General features: G+C 48.2%; 2 pseudogenes; both read right to left on the bottom strand.

The window, feature by feature from the left end:
* Positions 1-159: 159 nt before the first annotated feature.
* Positions 160-3,298, bottom strand: LOC100524367 (cleavage and polyadenylation specificity factor subunit 5-like; annotated as a pseudogene).
* A 2,381-nt stretch (positions 3,299-5,679) lies between these two features.
* Positions 5,680-18,949, bottom strand: part of LOC110260112 (ectonucleotide pyrophosphatase/phosphodiesterase family member 7-like) — a 28,669-nt pseudogene continuing 15,399 nt past the window's right edge.

Raw genomic sequence — 18,949 nt, 5'->3', positions numbered from 1 at the left:
GGGAGACGGGGCGGGAGCAGGGCGGAGCCTGGAGGCGGCCCGAGGCCATACGCAGGCAGGGGCGGGGCCAGGCGCTGCTCGTGCCCTGGGAGGCGGGTCTTGGGAGTGTCGAGGCGGGGCGCAGAGCCCAGGAGGAGGGGCTTAGGGCGGGGCCAGGGTTCAGGAGGCGGCAGGTCGTGCGTGCGGAGGTGGGGCCGGGGGCGGGCCAGGCGTGGCGGGGCCCTAGGAGGCGGGACTTGGGGATGTGGGATGTGGGGCCAGGGGCGGGAGGGGGCGGGGCCAGAGCTTCGGTGGGGGCGGAGTTACCGTTTGGCGCCAAGTTCGGTCGGGTGGGGCAGCGAGGGTTCCCTGGGAGCGTCCAGTCAGGCCATGGGCCAGGTAATCATTCTCGTCGTTCCCGCACCTTCTCAAGGGTCTTTTTGGCAGGGCCCTAAGGGCAGACCGTCGCCCCGTGGGCCTTTTCCCAGCCCTGCGCTGTCCCTCTGGGGCTGCGTCCTCAAACCCACTCGGGAGCATGTATCTCTCAGCTCTGTGGACCGCGGCTGCCCTTTCTCTCCTAGGAAGGGTGCTGGGGTGAAGGTGTTGGTTCGCAGCCCGCCCCTTACACGGAGGGCGAGGAGAGACTAAGCCGCAGGCCCCTCCAGGTGGTAGGTGGAAGTTTTAATAAGCGAGGGAGCTCGCTTGCCAGGCTTGTCTTGGCCGCGAGGCCGATAGTACCCTCCCGCCAGAATCTTAGCAGCTTGAATCGAGGCCTTCACGGGGCCCCGTCACTGGCCGTCCAGGGGTTTCCACGGCTGGTTGCTCCCTCCAGGCTGCTCCCTCAAGTTCTTGAAAGAGCTTGGACCGTGGGAACCGTGGGCAGAAGTACATACTGAGGGGGGCGGGGAGCCTTTTGGGGTCAGTTTGGGGTCAGCCAGCGGTCACCTTGTTATCCAGCCAGGTTTGTTTGCCAGACGTGCAGCAGGGCAAATACTGAGATGAGGTTTGCAGAAAGGGTTTATTCACAAGGCAGCTGTTCAAGGAGACGGAAAAAACAAATCTTTTTTTTTTTTTTTAATTCCACTTTCTTTAATGTTGTATAAAAAAGTAACGAGTAGAACCAAAAGTAAATTAAACATAATCACATTTGCTTATACCACAATCTCAGTTTTTCATATGAACTTTACTATTCAAACAACAGAAAGTAGGTGGCAATTTAGGGATTGGCAAAGAGATAAAACCAAAACTACTTTACTAGCATGTTTATTCTATACTGCGTATAGCTTGCTCACAAAGATGGCGTCTCTTACTTCTCCGCTGTGTAGGAATTCAGTTTGTTTATAAAACTGAGCCTGCTCAGGAGTTCCCGTTGTGGCTCAGTGATGTGGGTTCGATCCCTGGCCTTGCTCAGTGGGTTAATGATCTGGCGTTGCAGTGAGCTGTGGGGTAGGTCACAGATGCGGCTCTGATCCCGAGTTGCTGTGGTTGTGGTGTAGGCTGGCAGCTGCAGCTCTGATTCGACCCCAAGCCTGGGAAACTTCATGTGCCATGGGTGCAACTCCAAAAAGCAAAAGAAAAAAGTAAAAATATAAAAAATAGAAAAATTGAAACTGCTCAAAAGCTGAGGGAGACTAGAAATGATAGGTCCATATCTGGGTGCATTGTCATACAGTTCAAACAGTGGTGTAGCTACTAGCTTGTAATTTTTAGGGACAGCAAATAAGGCTTTCTCTTGAAACTGAACCAAAAACAACGTCTTGTGTTGCTTAGGTTTTGTAATGTGTGCAGGAATATATGGACACCGAGGAGGTTCAGAATTTGGTCTCCACCCGTTACCAATGCAATCATCAGTGACCCAGTCTTGCAGGACTCCTTCTTGACGACCCAGTATCTCTGTCATTAAGCGTCTTAGCCCTTCATCTTCTCCTGGGTTAAGCTCACCACCAGGTTATTTGAAGAAAGTTGTTCCCAGCTGTAGCAGTAACGCATGGGGTAGCCGGTGCTCATGGGCAATCAACACCGCTTCTACAGTCCTCCTCATGCCAGTGTAATCAAATTCCTCCCTTATGTACTGAAATCTGGTGGCAACAGAGCTGACCTTCTCATAGAGGGGCTCTTTTGTACCAAAAGTATAATTGGTAGGAGGGTATGGGTTGATGGTGAGGGGTTCTAGGGTGAGGGAGCTGGTCTGCTGAATGTACCTGCTGCCACACTGATTGACCTCCCCCGCCCCGTGGGGGGGAGCCAGCAGTCTGCCAGTGATTGGGTAGCACCATGGACATGCTGGCGAGCCCTGGCACTAGCAGCGAGCAGAAAGGGGGAGGCAGGGAGATCAGTGTCCCACTCAGCAGCTGCTGCCTGCCATTAACAAGGGAGGTCAAGGGGAGGCCAAAAAACAAATTTTTTGTTTGTTTGTTTTTGTTTTTAGGGTCACACTGTAGTATATGGAGATTCCCAGGCTAGAGGTTGAATTGGAGATGTAGCTGCCAGCCTACACCGCAGCCACTGCAATGTGGGATCCGAGCCACGTCTGCGACCTACACCACAGTTCATGGCAACACTGGATCCTTAACCCACTGAGCGAGGCCAGGGATCACACCTGCGTCCTCATGAATGCTAGTCAGATTTGTTTCCACTGCAGCACAACGGGAACTCCCAAAGGACAAATCTTAGATGAGCCTCCCCACCCCTGTTTACAGGCAAAAGAAGCAGGGTGGTCTGGGATGTGGGTAAGGGGGTTGGAAATAAGAGAAAAGATGAGTAAGTTGTCGTTTTGAAACCAAACACGGCCCTGTGGGGTTCCTGGGCACAAAAGCCTTTCTGTATCCCCCATTTCTTGTTCTTAGGAAATGGGCCTCCTTCAGCCTCCATGACCTCCCCTGAGTTCCAAGGGGCAGGGGCAGACTGGTGCTGATCAGGGAAGGAAGGGGATGCAGAGACCAGGGAGGAACAGTCCAGAAACAACAGTAATGGCCTCGGGGCAGGACCCTGGTTCCCTCTCAAGGGATGCACATAATAATATAGGCATCTTATATGCCGAAGAGAAAAGTTAGATTCCTTATGCTTCTTTTAGAAATGAGTACTTTGAAACTGAACAGCTTAGAGTCCTTCCTTGTTCTTCTCCCTGGCTTAATGGCACCCTAAACACAGTCACCCATAAACTAAAGATCAGGCACCCTGAGCACACTTGCCTGTGGGTTAAAGATGTTTAGCACGTGATGTTTTTCAGGACTTTTCCTAGTTTGTTCTCATCTCTGATCCATATGCCCTTTTCGCAAGTACTGTTATTCTAGGCAAGAACCCAGAAGATCCCCGGCATGGTCCTGTGGAGGTCTCTCTTGACTCCAGCTTTGATGATTAAGATGTCCCCAAAGAAAGAAGAATGAATGCATGTTTGTCCCAATCCTGATTCCTATCTGAAAACCTGTTTTTCTCCTTTTTACTATAAAACTCCTCACACTTCTAATAGGGGTACAGTCTTTACGGCATGAGCCTGCTCTGACCCTCCTTTGCTTGGCAAAGCAATACTATTTTTTCTCCTTTGCCCCAAACTCTGTCTCCGCGTTCCAGGTCGGCACTGGCAGACAGAGGCCGAACTCTGGCAGTGGTTTTGCAAGGGTGCAGCTAAACTACAGGCTTATTTAGGGGACCCTTGTCTAGAATGTGCCTAAGGGTGAAGTTCTTGGTCCTCTGACGTCAAAAGGTCACGGGGGTGGGGGTGGGGGGACTCGCACATGCCCAGACGGAGGGGAGGGTTGGCCGTGCTAACCAGTCTTAACCGGCTCCAATTAGACACAGCTGACTCCACCTTCCTGGAAAACAACTTGGGTGAACATCTTATTGTTTGGGCTATACGATGCTTGGAGGACATGTGAGTCTTTTGCAGCAACAACTAAAGTGAGCTTGAGCGGTGAGGGCAGGCTGCAGGTGTGATAGATTTAACCATGATGCCCTGGGGTTCATCAGCCTCTCAATGACCTCCTCTAAGAGGCGGCAGGAGCCTCTGCTCCCCCAGCCTTTGGGTCTGTCCCTAACCCTGGAGTCTTTAGTTCACCAAATACTAAGCACCAGCTTAGCTATGTGCCTGGCATTGTCAGGCATTGAGCATGCAACAGTGAGAAGAACCAGGAGTGGTTCCTGGGCACAGGGTCTCATAGGGGAAGTGGGTATTGAACTATCACAAAAATAGGAGATCCCTTTGGGGCTCATTGGTAACAAACCCAACTAGGATCCATGAAGATGCAGGTTCCATCCCTGGCCTTGCTCAGTGGGTTAAGGATCTGGCGTTGCCAGGAGCTGTGGTGTAGGTCGCAGTTGTGGCTCAGATCCCAAGTTGCTGTGTCTGTGGTGTAGTCCGGCAGCTGCAGCTCCCATTTGACCCCTAACCTGGGAACTTCCATATGCTGTGGGTTCGGCCCTAAAAAGCAAAACAAACAAAAAACAAACAAGAATAAACAAGAACTCTCACACAAATCTAAAGGCACAGTGGCAATATGCACTGTGCCACCAAGCACACGGAGCTGTGAAGGCTTCCCATAGGAGTTTTGACTTTGCAGGGAAAGGAATCCAGAAGAGTAGAGGGCTCCTGGGGGTGGGGGTGTGGTGGTACAGAGGGGGGATGGGGAAGAAAAGAAAAATTACTTCCATTCGACCTTATTGTGTCTTGAGTGAGGAGCAGGACAGTGAAAGGCACTGGTGCTGCCTCTGGAGTTTGAAGTGTGTTCAAAATCTAACTCGTTTACCTTCGCAAATCTCATAAAATGCCACGTGGAAGTGGCTTGGGAGCTCATTTGTTAAATATGCTCGCACAAGGTGGAGGAGGGGGAGAGATGAAATCTTATTACCCCTTTCAGATGAGAAACATCTGAGAACAAGTGAGGAGAATTAAATTTTTTTTTTTTTTTTAAAGGGCTATACCTGAGGCATATGGAAGTTCCCAGGCTAGGGGTTGAATTGGAGCTTTGGTCACCAGCCTACGCCACAGCCACGGAAAGGTGCGATCCGAGCTGCATCTGTGACCCACACCACAGCTCAGCTCACTGCAACGCTGAATTCTTTAACCCACTGAGTGCGTCCAGAGGTTGAACCTGCGTCCTCATGGATACTAGCTGGGTTATCACTGAGCCACAGTGAGAACTCTGAGGAGAATTAATTCTTTTTTTTTGTAGTTGTCTTTTTGCTATTTCTTGGGCCGCTCCCTCGGCATATGGAGGTTCCCAGGCTAGGGGTCTAATCGGAGCTGTAGCCACCGGCCTACACCAGAGCCACAGCAACGTGGGATCCGAGCCGCGTCTGCAACCTACAGCACAGCTCACGGCAACGCCGGATCGTTAACCCACTGAGCAAGGGCAGGGATCGAACCTGCAACCTCATGGTTCCTAGTCAGATTCGTTAACCACTGCGCCACGACGGGAACTCCTGAGGAGAATTAATTCTAATTGAATGCATTTATTCTCTCCTATTTGTTCTTCCACCAGAACCATGGGAGCACAGGATCGAACACAAAATTTTTGCTTTTATTCCATCAACGCTTAATTTAAAGAGGGCAGACTGTGGTTATTGTTGTGTTTTTACATGGAATTAATGGTGTTGGGTCCGAGATGTTGCATGAATCCTCTGAGTTACAGCATCTTGGGGGAGAAACACCTGACACCCACTCTGGTTGCGCCTTGGTCCTAAAGGAACCATGTCGGAGCTCCCTCAGGTGTACTGGTTCACTTGTGCTGTTTTGATCAGCTCTCTGCCTGCAGTAAACAATGGTGACGAATGAGAATGGGTCAAACTCATAAATACTGAGCTCTTATTAACACATGATGGCTATTAATTACCTTTCTTCTGAGGAGCCAAAGGGGCACAGTCAACACTGGAGTAAGTGATACTCCATGATGTTAGAGTAAGATATTAAAAAAATCTAGGCTGGTCCAGCCTTCCTGATGCCCCAGATGAGAGGCTGACCGGGGAAGGACCCTGCGTGAGCCACCCCACTGAAATGCACACAGAAGATACTTTGTTCTATGCGTGTGGGTTCTTGGGAGGGACAAAGGTCATAGGGTCACATAGATCTGAACCTAGAAGGCACTCAAGGGATTTGTGATGTCCCCTGGGCCTCACAGCTCTGGTGCGTTCAGAGGTAAGTGAAGGTTAGGGCTACTGTTTTTTTGTTGTTTGTTTGTTTTTTTCTTTTTTTAGGGCTGCACCCTCAGCATATGGAGGTTCCCAGGCCAGGGGTCCAGTTGGAGCTACAGCTGCCAGCCTATGCCACAGCCAGCCACAGCAATGCCAGGTCTAAGCCGCCTCTGCGATCTACACCACAGCTCCTGGCAACACCGGATGCTTAACCCACTGAAAGAGGCCAGGGATCAAACCTGCAACCTCATGGTTCCTAGTTGGATTTGTTTCCACTCACCACGACAGGAATTCCTAGGGCTGCCGTTTTAACATAAAACATGAGAATTCCAGGTGATATTGACATGGCGAGAAGAACGAGGATATATCCAAACTGGTGGCAGAGCCCATGTGTATGTGCACGTGTTATATAGCAAAGGTTCAACGTCTTTAGATTTGAATTTGAAAGAAAGATTTGAGGCTTTATTAATAATAATAAGTTACTGCATTTTAACGGTATGGAATGGGTTGCCTTTTAGAAATTATGCTGCGGGCATGGCTGTTCCATCAAGACATTGACATTTTTCCTGTCTCTCTCTTATGCCTAATGGTTTCTGTAGAAAAGGGCCAATTGATTTCTTTCTAAAATGTTGCTTCAGGGTGTAGAGACCTTTGCAGGTCATGTTTCAGCTTATAGGAAAATTTTATAGTTACATATAAGTTATGTTAAATATGGGCTTTGTAATGGAGTTAAGGTTAGGTAAAGGTCTTGACTTTGCTTAGGCCGTTGAGCGTGTTCAGGAGGCTCTGGTGCAGCTGAGACAGGTGCTCTTTGAAAGCAAAGGAATGGTCAGGATTGGGTGTAACAAAGGACAAGGGAGTCTCATGATATACCTACAGAAATATGGAAGGGGGTGCCTCGGGACCATATAATGCTTGGGTTGGTGGCAGGACCGGTGTCATGGGTTGAATTGTGTCCCCCGCAAAGGTTGGAAGTCCTGTCCCTGGTACCTAAGAATGTGACTTGATTTGGAAATAGGGTCCCTGCAGGTATGGTTAGGTCAGGAGGAGGTCACACTGGATTACTGGGGGCTCTAAATCCCATGTGAAGACAGACACAGAGAGAAGCAAGCCCTGAAACGGTGGACGCCGAGATTGTGTCTACAAGCCAAGGAATGCCAAGGGTTGCCGGCAACCACCAGAAGCTAGTAGAAGCAAGGAAGGATTCTTCCCTACAGACTTCAGAAGGATCACGGCCCTGGGACACCCTGATTTCAGACTTCTAGCCTCCAGTTCTTTGAGACAACACGTGTCTGTCATTGTAAGCCACACAAGTGTGTGGTTGGTAACTTGTTAAGGCAAATGAATGCAATTGGAACATAATTTTTGGAGCACAGTGAAAAATGAAAATGCGAGCCCTTTGTTAAAAAAAAGAATCAAGATTTTTAAGACCATTCCAAGCTGGGGCTTTTCTTATCTCTGGGCCCTGTATGGCTGCCTAGGCTGCAAGACCATGAAGTTGGCCTTGGTTTCCGGGTTCTCAGAGTGCTTTGCCCCAAGGCACTCAGGAAGTGGCTGAAGTGAATTATTACAATATGCACTTATCACCTACATGGACCTGCAGACTGTTCACTTCTTTTACCAACAAAAGGCTGTGAATGTCACACTGGCGACAAACAGAACTGCAAGTCCTCCTATGACAACCCCAAGACCAATTACTATGTTTTAGAGAGCAGATGCCCTCTGCATTTCCACTCCTGCTAAAAAAATCAGATGGTTTTAAATTGTCTGATTATTGAGAAGCTGCTCATGAGTCCCTGGGAAGTTTCCCATCCAGGCGCTAGTGAATATTAATTACGGAAATGAAATGTACATTTAACCCAAGGAAGTGCTCAGTGTAGAGAAATCTCACAGGGCAAGTCGTTGAAAGCCAATTTACTAAACGACCTATTTGCCAGATGACCCATTTGCCTAATGACCACTTTTACCAAATGACCAATTTGCTAGAAGCCAATTCACTGAAAATCAGTTGGTGGGATGTCCTGTTTATCAATAACGGATGGTCAAACACACCTTACCCCAGGCTCCTGGGACTATGACACAGGGTTAGGGGCCAGAGAGTTGAAGGAAAACTCTAAAAGTTAAAAAAAGACAATAATTTAGAGAATTGTCATTCATTTACTTAGTTTTCTGCAAAACAGTTTGCTTCCTATAAATTCACAAGAGGATTGTGGGCAGTGGCTTGGAAGAAGGGAAGAGGGTGCAGGAAGCTGTTCTTTGTACTCCACTTCGATTGAGTGTGGTCCCTCTAAGCATCTGATAAATCACTGGGCAATGTCTTTTTTTTTTTTTTTGTCTTTTTGTCTTTTTGTCTTTCTAAGGCCACACCCATGGCATATGGAGGTTCCCAGGCTAGGGGTCAAATTGGAGCTGTAGTTGCTGGCCTACACCACAGCCACAGCAATGCAGGATCTGAGCTGCGTCTGTGACCTACACCACAGCTCACGGCAACACCGGATCCTTAACCCACTGAGCGAGGCCAGGGATGGAAGCTGCATCCTCACGGATCCTAGTTGGATTTGTTTCTGCTGTGCCCCAACAGGGACTCCTGGACATTTCATTTAAATGAAATCATACAGTATGTGGTGTTTTGTATCTGCTTCCTTTCACTGAGCATCATGTTCTCAAGGTTCATTCAAATTGTAAGATGTATCAGTACTTCATTTCCTTTCAGTGGCTACATAATATTCCAGAGAATGGATAGACCATATTTTGTTTATTCATTTATCAGGTTATGGGCATTTGGGTTGTTTCCACCATTTGTTTATTATGAATAGTGCTGCTATGGGCGTCTGTGTATACATTTTTATGTGAACAAGATTGACTTTTTTTTGGATATATGCAAATGGAACTTTTTTTTTTTTTTTTTTTTTTAGTGAATCTTTTGGTGATCTATGCGTAATTATCAAACACAAACACATAGGCTTGAGTTCGGACATCCACCTTGCATTTCTTTTCTCTTTAGGGCTGCGCCCAAAGCATATGGAAGTTCCCAGACTAGGGGTCAAATTGGAGCTACACCACAGCAATACCGGATCCGAGCTATGTCTGTGACCTACACCACAGCTCATGGCAATGCCGGATCCTTAACCCACTGAATGGGGCCAGGGATTGAACCCACATCCTAACCCACATCCTCATGGATACTAGTTAGGTTCTTCATTCGCTGAGCCACAAAGGGAACTCCCAGCCTTACATTTCGAATCCCAAACAGCTTTGGTTTCTTCCTTGTTAAAATGGGGAGATAAGAGCATCTATCTTTAGGGTTGTTGGGAAGACAAAAATGAAATAACTCACATCAATTTTTTTTTTTGGCTTTTCATCTTTTCCAGGGCTGCACCCACGGCATATGGAGGTTCCCAGGCTAGGAGTCGAATCCCGCCGGCCTACACCACAGCCACAGCCACCCCAGATCCGAGCCGCGTCTGCAACCTACACCACAGCTCATGGCAATGCCGAATCCTCAACCCACTGAGCGAGGCCAAGGATCGAACCCGCAACCTCATGGTTCCTAGTAGGATTCGTTAACCGCTAAGTCAGGACAGGAACTCCAACACATCAAATTTTTAACACAGCCCTGGACACAACCTTGGTCAGGGATGTTTGTCGCTATCATTGCGTTGTGGTAACGTGGGCAGGGTTGGGTGGCTGGGGTGTGGAGTCGGGTGTGGGGAACACTCAGAAAGCAGGGGGTTATAACTTATCATGCCTGTACTTTTTAAAAATTTAATTAATTTATTTAAAAATTTTTATTATAGTGGATTCACTTTTTAAATATATTTTATTATAGTTGGTGTACACGCCTGTACTTATTATGTTTTAATTTTTTTCAGAACTGCCCTTCCCTTGTTGCTGCCTCCCAGATCCACGTGGACTTGACTCATTTTAGAAGCTGCTCACCCCATTGATGTTATAACCAGGGACTGCATACATCACAATTGGCAGGACCTGCTCATGTTTGGCAAAATGGAAGCGTTCTGGAAGTTCCTTCTTCTTATAGACATTGAGGGGAGGGTGTGCGTGCTTCAGCGCTTGGTCAACAGCTTCCTCCTGCCCGGGCTTGGGCAGGAGCACCCCAAAGCTGCCGTAGTCCACGATATCACACTTGACCAAGTCCCTGAAGCTGATGTAGTTGCTCAGGAGGATCTCGGTGACATTGGGCTTCTTTTTCACGATGGTCATGCCGTGGTCTGATGTGATGATGACGTTGAGGTGCAGGGTCAAGCCGTGCCTCTGGATGGCTTCCAACAGGTACCCGATGGGTCTGTCGATGGGCCGAATCCTCACCCTCCTGTCCTCTGTCTTGGGCCTGAAGCGGTGCCCCATGTCATCAGGCTCCCTGTAGTACAGAGTCACGAAGTCAAGGTCCGCCTTGGTGAACCAGTTCATGATGATCTCGATGTTCTCCTGCTCTTCTGCCTCATTGTCCTTCGGGTGAGGGTATGACTCCACCAGGGACCGCCAGCCGGCCTCCCCTTCGTACTTGGCACCTCCCTGGGATAGTGGAATGATGCCCTTTCCCTCCCCTGCAAGGCCAAGAAGAGAAGACTGTCAGGGCCATTTCTCCCATCTTTCTCTTATTGTGCAAAGCCCAGTGTGCCAGCCTCCCTGCCCCGGGCCAGAGGCATCAGAAACACGTGGGCTGTGGACGGAATTGGGTGGGGCTGGGCTTCCTTCCTGGCATCACCAGGATCTCATGGAATCTAAAACACTCCTAGTTGTGAGACGTGTCTTTATTTTACATACTCCTGTGAAGAAAAATGCTGCCAATGACAGCAGGACGCGCCAGTGATTGTAGGATGCATTTCGATTCTGGACGGCAAAATGAACAAAAAGTGCCTTGGGATGGAGGAAGAATGGTACTAAGTTGGCGATGGTGAGTGATTTCTTTCATCTCTTAGTGCTTCAGTGCTTCTACCTGTAAAATGCCAAAAAGCTGATGGGATTTTTTTTTTGAGGATTAATTCAAGTAACTTTCAGATAAAGTGTTGGGCATCGTCTTAGGGCACATAATGGGCACTGGTGTCTTTGCCTCCAGACCTAACAAGCCACCACAAGCCTTCCCATTGCCCTGGTGGCTGGTTTGGAGCCCCTTGAGGGCTCGTTTCCCTGCTCTCACTCCATGCCTACTTCGGGATGGGTGGGCCCCACATCAGGCTGCAGAGGTGGGATGTGGCTCTGGCCTGGCCAGCCAGAGGACACTGCATCCTCTGGCCACAGTGGCTGCTTCAGCCTTGGGCCCATGTCCCAGTCAGAGCCCATGACATGAGATCGGGGGACTTCCTCTGGGACTGTTGGAGAATCTGCTTCACTGGTTCCTGTCGCCGGTGCTTATAAAATCCGGGGGTGTTTGCAAGAGGGGGAGACTGTTATCTTGTTCCCATGCAGGTGTCTGCTCAGATGGGGGCTTGGAGACCCACCCAGAGGCAGAGAACAGGGCAGTTAAAGGTGTGCTCGATGCTGGGTTGCCTGGTTTACCTCCTCTCTCCCACTTGGGTACATGCTACTCAAATGCTCTCCACCTCAGTTTCCTCATCTGTAAAATGGGGATGTTAATGCCACATCGTGGGATGGTTGGGAGGACTAAATGCACACAAAGCATATTAGTAAGTCTTCAGTGGGCTCAGCTTTTATTTTTCCTGAAGAGAAACAAAGAGCATTGGGCAGACCACGTGGTCAGGCGAGGAGGGGGCAGTGATCATTTCCTCTGGTTTCTGTCTCCTGAGGGGGACTGAGGGTGGATCTGGAATGTGCCTGTAGACTCCAGGTTTGGGGGTCTGCAGAAAGAAGATGAGATCAGGGGCTCTAGTGATGACAGAAATGGTGTAGCAGGGGGTATGGGTTTCCTTAAATCAGAGAAATATGTCCGCCATGAAAGGTGGCTGAGTCTTGCAAGGCCTGGGCAGGGCCTGGGGTTGCTGCTTGACCCTGAAAGCCTTGTCCCTGGAGCCCAGTGACCTTCACCTTGTAGACAGGACAGTAGATCACAGGCAGCAGGCAAAGGGCCCCTGCCTCCCCATGGGAGGAGCTGCTGTCTCTTCCCTCTCCTTGTCCCCAGTGGGTAAACCAGGGAAAAGGGGTGAGGGGCCATAGAGAACAAATCACAGGTCACACTCCTTCTAGTCCAGGCTTCTGAGGTCCCCAGAGGGTCTATGGTGAGGGTGGGAACAGGCTGGGGAGCAGGGCTTTGGCTTGGATCCAAGATGAAGGTTTTGCCATGAGCAGAACTGAATCTTCAGACTGAAAATGAGGCTGTTTGAACAACAGAAGTAATTTCAAAGTCATGAAAATATTAAGTGATTTGCTTATCAGCAGAAAGGTGATTTTTGACAAAGCCGGGTAAAATAGTTAGGAAAATAATTTTTTTGGGCTCTCACCACAGAGTTAACAGTAAGATGGACTCATCTCCCTTAATAAGGTTCTGTTGTAAAGCAGCAGCTCAACCAAGACCTGCACAACGTAGGCAGTCGATAGATTTCTGGTTCTATGAATGACTGACCCGCTTATCTGGGAAGCACGTATTTTCCTTCATCTCAGCCATTAACTTGAGGGCTCTTCTGTGACACTTCTTATGTCACCCAAGGTTTGGATGTTCTGAAAAACACTCTCAAGTTCATTGGCTTTAGTAGAACCAGGAGAGGGAGCTGGGGTAACGGTGTCAACCTGGTATGGAGAATAAATGGCGGGGACAAACTGTGGGATAACAGCACCTACACTGTGGCTGTCTGGTACCTGGTTTGTGTCTATCTGGTCTACCAATGGGCAGAAGCGTATAACCAAGTGTGATGCCAAAACTTCCCATGTACCATGTGTGGGAGAGACGCAGGAAAGCAATTTGCGAGTTGTGGGGGCTGCTGTTGGCGTCCCACCCAGATCCCCTTGCTGGGCTAGTGCACCCACACCCATCTCTCTGAGGGTGGCTGCTAATGTCTCAGAGCTGCTCCATCTTCTGGAAAATTCCCTCACCAAGCAGCTAGGTCCTGCCTTACCAGGCAAGTATCCTATACTGTTCCTCTATCCCCAGCAGCCTGTGGCCAGTGATGGACAGGAGGACATAAAGCCAGCTCCCTGGCTTCAGGGTGGGATAAAATGGGGGTGCAGTCCATGCTCCAGAGCTCCCCGTGGGTTCTGGCTGAGGCTGGTCTCCAGCTGGGGCCATGTCTCACTCAGCTCCTTGTCTTGCCCTGTCACTTTTCCACGCTCCCATCTTCTGAGAGCTCTTCCTCGATGCATTACCTGCATTGAATCCCTGCCTCAGGCTCTGCTTTGAGGAAGCTTGACCCAAGACAAAAGTCAGTACTAAAGACTTTGCAAGGTTCTAGAAGCTTGAAATACTGTCCCCTCTGCCCTTTTCTAGAATGTGAGCTTTGGGAAATCAGGGGCTGTGCTGATTTTATTGATAGCATTTTTCCTGGGACCTAGAACAGGCCTGGCTCAGAGTGCTGCTGCCTGATGATTAAATGTGGGTTGAATGAATGCATGAATCACATATCCTTTTAGGTGTGCAAAACCCATGCTATTCTCACTCTTGATTAACTTATGGAAATAGTTACAGAAATGCTTTCTCTTTTGGGTTCTAGCATCTTATTTGTAACCTCCACAGGTAACACATTTTCCTTTCTGATAATAGAATTTCTATGGTTGCTTTAACTTGCAAATCCTCTAATATTTATTTATTGCATTTCTGATTGGCATTAGACATAATTCTCAGTTTTCAGTGACGGTACTTTGTTTAACTTCCATGTAAATCGACTTTGCTTTCCAGTATGGAATTGACTGGAAGGATGAAACTTCTAACATTTTGTACAACATATTTGACTGGCTATTTTATTATGTGGAGTAAACTGACATTGACATTGTGAGGGACTTAGGCAACCCTGCATATTCAGTTAAGTTCCTGGTGTTTGCATTGTTAAATCTCAGATATTCCCAACTTGAAATTGTTTTCTCAGGCTGTGTTCTCAACACACACACTTTCTTTAAAGATATCCCAAACTGTAGTCTTAGGAAACTATGTTCTTTTTTTCACTTGGTTCCATAGGAATTTTAGGAATTATGCCTCTTTGTGAAATGAGTTCCAGAGAGAACTGTATGTGTGTGAGCATGCATGTAAACACACACACACACACACACACACACACACACACACGCGCGCGCGCGCGCGCGCGACTCTGTTTATTTGGGACCCATGATAATCAAAAGCGCTGTTTTCAACAAACACTTCTGAGAAACAATCCGAGCACTTAATTGGATGCAAAAGAGTGGGTATTTACTATTCTACCCTTTAATTAGCATAATCAGTGTTTCTAGTAGCAATAGCAATTGGAAAGCGCTAGTTTTATTAGGTGTATTATTCTTCTTTAGTGTAGTGTTGCATCAGTATGGCTATTAATCTTAAGTTGCTTTGTTTAAAACAAGAGTTGGTACTTATTAGGGCAAAGCCCTAAGACTGTTGTACAGAATCTACCAAACTCTTCAGAACCAATCATTAGAGGAAGAGTTTTCTGTCTGGTTTTGCATTTTGTCTTGTCTCTTCCTTTAAGGGACAGCATTAATGTCACCCTTAGGAAGGCCTGTGAAGGGTTCACCGCAGTTGTGCTTTGGTGGAGAGTGTGTGCAGTAGTTTAGGGAAAGGAGTTAGTTACTTGTTCTAGGGAGTGACTAGTAGAAAGAGGCGGAGTGCATATATTTGAAATCCAGGAGGTTGGTTCTGAGTGTTTTCATGGCTTTCTTGTGCCCTGGAGGAGTCTGTGGACAGAAGGACTGGCTAAGCGTCTGTATTTTCTTATCCTCCCACACCCTTTTGGAGGTCAGATTATTATTGTTATTATTATTATTATTATTGCTTTTTAGGGCCGCACCGACGGCATATGGAAGTTCCCAGGCTAGGGGTCAAATCAGAGTTACAGCTGTCAGCCCATGCCACAGCCATGGTAATGCAGGATCTGAGCCACATCTGTGACCTACACCACAGCTCATGGCAGTGCTGGGTCCTTACTTAACCCACTGAGCAAGGCCAGGGATCGAACCTGCCACCTCATGGTTACTAGTCAGATTCGTTCCTGACTCCCTGGAGGTCAGTTTATTATTCTTAGAACCTTTATGATGTGTGAGAGAGACATGGCTTGGGCCAGTATTGGGATGTGTCATCTTTCCATTAATGCTCTTTTAAGCAGAAGCTGCTGACCCCTTTTTCTCACGGCTCTTCCAAATTCGGAGGCGGTGTCTGGGAGACTGGCTGACACCGAGAGCCCTAGCTGCCCTCCCCACCCTCTCTCCAAACTCCCTCCTGGAGTAGCCTCCCATGGTCCTGTTCCAGACTCTTGACAGCCACGAGGATTCCACCCACATCATCCCTCTGCCATTTCACATCCTAATAATCTCTGCGGCTCTTCCACGGAGAAGAGAAATGTGCCCTTAGGTTTTCCTGAGTCTAACAGTCAGGGCTGCCTGCCTTAGAGAATTAGGACTTCTGAACTGGGTGAAACCCCTCATCATTCATCAGATGCAGTTATCCTGGGAGCTCCTTTAAAATCCCTGCCTGCTCTCAACGAAGCTTCTCTGTTCATAGCCTGACCACTCGGAAAGTCTTGATGGCATGTGTTTATGCTCACGGACCATGGCGAGTGGCCACAGAGGTGGTCAGGAATCCTATCTTCTAGGCATTAGCTTCCAAAGCAGGCCGCTTCTCCTGGATCTTTTTTTTTTTTTTTTTTTTTTTTTTTTTTTTTGTCTTTTGCCTTTTTGTTGTTGTTGTTGTTGCTATTTCTTGGGCCGCTCCCGCGGCATGTGGAGGTTCCCAGGCTAGGGGTTGAATCGGAGCTGTAGCCACCGGCCTACGCCAGAGGCACAGCAACGCAGGATGCGAGCCGCGTCTGCAACCTACAGCACAGCTCACGGCAACGCCGGATCGTTAACCCACTGAGCAAGGGCAGGGACCAAACCGGCAACCTCATGGTTCCTAGTCGGATTCGTTAACCACTGCGCCACGACAGGAACTCCTTCTCCTGGATCTTGATGGACTCTGGCAGCATTAGTGTCGCTGAAGGAAAACATTTCAGTCCTATTAAAGGTTAATGCATCAATCTCCATGAAGCCTGACTGGAAGAGACTCAGAAGAAGCATGGCTTTCCCCAGTGATGGATACAGGGCAGGCCTCCTCCTGCAGATGTGCCCTGGAGTGGCATTTGGCATTTGTCCCCCTGTTTCCGGAGGGCTGACCTGGGGCCACAGGCTTGCTCTGATTGCAGCAGCTTTTGTGTCAGCTCCTCAGGGAGCTGGCTGATGGCCCTGTCCCAGGCAGGAGCTGCCAGTGGCAGAGCACGATATACCAACTTGACGTTCACTGGCCAAACAAGTGGCGTGTTGTCAGTCGCCTGGCCCCACACCAAGTTCTCTTTTTGTACAACCACTTATGGATTCAGCAAAGAGGAAAAGCACTCTGATCATGAGTTGAGAAGAAGGAAACAAAGTCCTGCAAATAAATGACAAGGAGACGTGAACCGCGCATCAGAAAATGCCAGGGAGGGAGAATATCGCTAGAAGCCTCATGCCAGTGAACAAATTTCATAGTGAGAGAGACTCTGGGTTTTGAATAATGAATTAAGGAAGACTAGGCTCACCCCCTTGGCAGCTAGGCAAATACAAGATTCATTCTGAAATCCATGCCTAAATGCTTTGGCCACAGAAGAAATATTGTGTCATGGTTAACGGTTAAGAATTGCTTAGAGTTCCCGTTGTGGTGCAGCAGAAACGAAACTGACTTGTATCCATGAGGACTCGAGTTTGATCCCTGGCCTCACGCAGTGGGTTAAGAATCCAGCGTTGTCATGAGCTGTGTTGTAGGTCACAAACATGGCTCGAATCTGGCGTTGCTGTGGCTGTGGTGTAGGCCAGCAGCTGTAGCTCCGATTTGGCCCCTAGCCTGGGAACCTCCAAATATCTCAGGTTTGGCCCTAAAAAGCAAAAAAAAAAAAAAGGAAAAAAGAGTTGCTGAACCCAAGGTGAGTTCAAATCTTAGCTCTGCCTCTCACTAGCTTTGTGGTTTTGAGAAGTTATGATATCCCCAATTTATCTCAATTTACTCATCTGTTAAATGGACATAATCATAGAACCTACCTCAGAGTGGTTATAAATTAATGTACATAAAGCGCTTAAATCAGTGCCTGGTATAGTGAGTGTCTTGGATATTATTTTCTCCGGAGGACAGAGTTTATTTGCATGGTCTATGCCTCAGAGTTTAGAAATGCTGAGACAGAAGAGGAAGGAATCGAGAGTGCTGAGTCAGGGGGAGAAAATGAACCTGAGATAGAGTAGGGTCACAGACAACCCTTGTGGTTATTCTAGAGCTGTGTTGTCCAGGATACTAGCCCCTCATCTGTATGGTATTCAGACTTACGTTGAAATTACTTAGAATTAAGTACAGTTAAAAATTCAGTTCCTCAGTCTCACTAGCCACATTTCGAGGGCTCAGTTTTGACCTGTGGCTTGCGGTTTCCACGTTGGACCATGCAGGACAGAACCTGTCCATCATCATAGACTGTTCCATGGGATAGTGCTGACCTAGAGCTCTTTTGACCACCTGAAGTTGTGCTAAAACGATTCTGCTTCCATTCATAAGAATGACTGATTTTTGAGCAGGGTTGAGCCATTCGTGCTAAGCACCTTATTTGCGTTATCTCAGTTAACCCTCCCAATGAGTCTAGGAAGCAGGGATCCTGACAGCCCTCATTCTAAGGGTAGGGCAAGTCAAGCACAGAGGAGAGGTCATTACCCAAGGTCACACAACTGGAGCAGAGTGGAGCTGGTTGGATCTCCATGAGTCTGAGTCTACAACCTGCGTTCTGAGCTGCTGCAATGACACCCCCTTGCAATGCAACGCGCACGACATGAGCTGGGAGCATGGAGGTGAAATGTCAGGGCCTGGGGTAGCTTGGGAGCCAAAGCTGGTGTCTTGGGGGAAGAGGAGGAAGATCTATTCTGAAGTGATGACTTTGGAAGCTCATTGAGAAAATGCAACAGGTTGGGGGCTGGGAGTTCAACACACAACCCTGATGTCTGCCTTTTGGAAACAACAGTGAATGGCCGCTGGGTTACTTTCAAGCACATGTTCTCATCAGAGCTTCTCATGCCTTGAACGATCAACCTTGTTCCTAAGGGCTCTTATGTCTAAGTCAGAGGCAAGTGTATAAAGAGATATTTATTAAAGAGCTGCTGGGTCCAGACTCTGTGATGAGCCCTGAAGGTCCAGCCTTGATTAAGCCAACTCTGCCCTCAGGGAGACTCATCTATCCAAACTGCTAAAAGCCACTGAGCTATGCATTAAATGTACATCTTATTTAATCCTTACATCAGCTCTATTAAGTATGCACAACACCATGATCCCTATATCATGGTTTTTTTTTTTTTTGTTTTGTTTTTGTTTTTTTTTGCTTTTTAGGGCTGCACCTGAGGCATACGGAAGTTCCCAGGCGACGGGTCGAATTGGAGCTACAGCTGCTGGCTTATTCCATAGCCACAGCAATGCAGGATCCGAGCTGCATCCTCGACCTACACCACAGCTCACAGCAACGCTGGATCCTTAACCCACTGAGCAAGGCCAGGAATCAAACCTGCATCCTCATGGATCCTAGTTGGGTTCATTAACTGCTGAGCCACGACGGGAACTCCCATGATCCCTATATCATGTTTAGGGAAATAGATGCTGAGAGAAATTAAGTCACTTGTCCAAGGCCACACAGCTTCTAGCCCATCCACGTGCCTAGGAATGAAAGGCCATGTCCCAGGAAGTCAGCCCAGGGTTTCC

Source organism: Sus scrofa, chromosome 3, assembly GCF_054392235.1.
Source record: "Sus scrofa isolate SSC_HxYL_T2T_F1_AM1 chromosome 3, Sscrofa_HxYL_maternal_Yorkshire_Landrace_v2.0, whole genome shotgun sequence".
NCBI lineage: Eukaryota > Metazoa > Chordata > Mammalia > Artiodactyla > Suidae > Sus > Sus scrofa.
The sequence above is the reverse complement of the archived record's forward strand: the minus strand, read 5'-3'. Positions and strand labels throughout refer to the sequence as shown.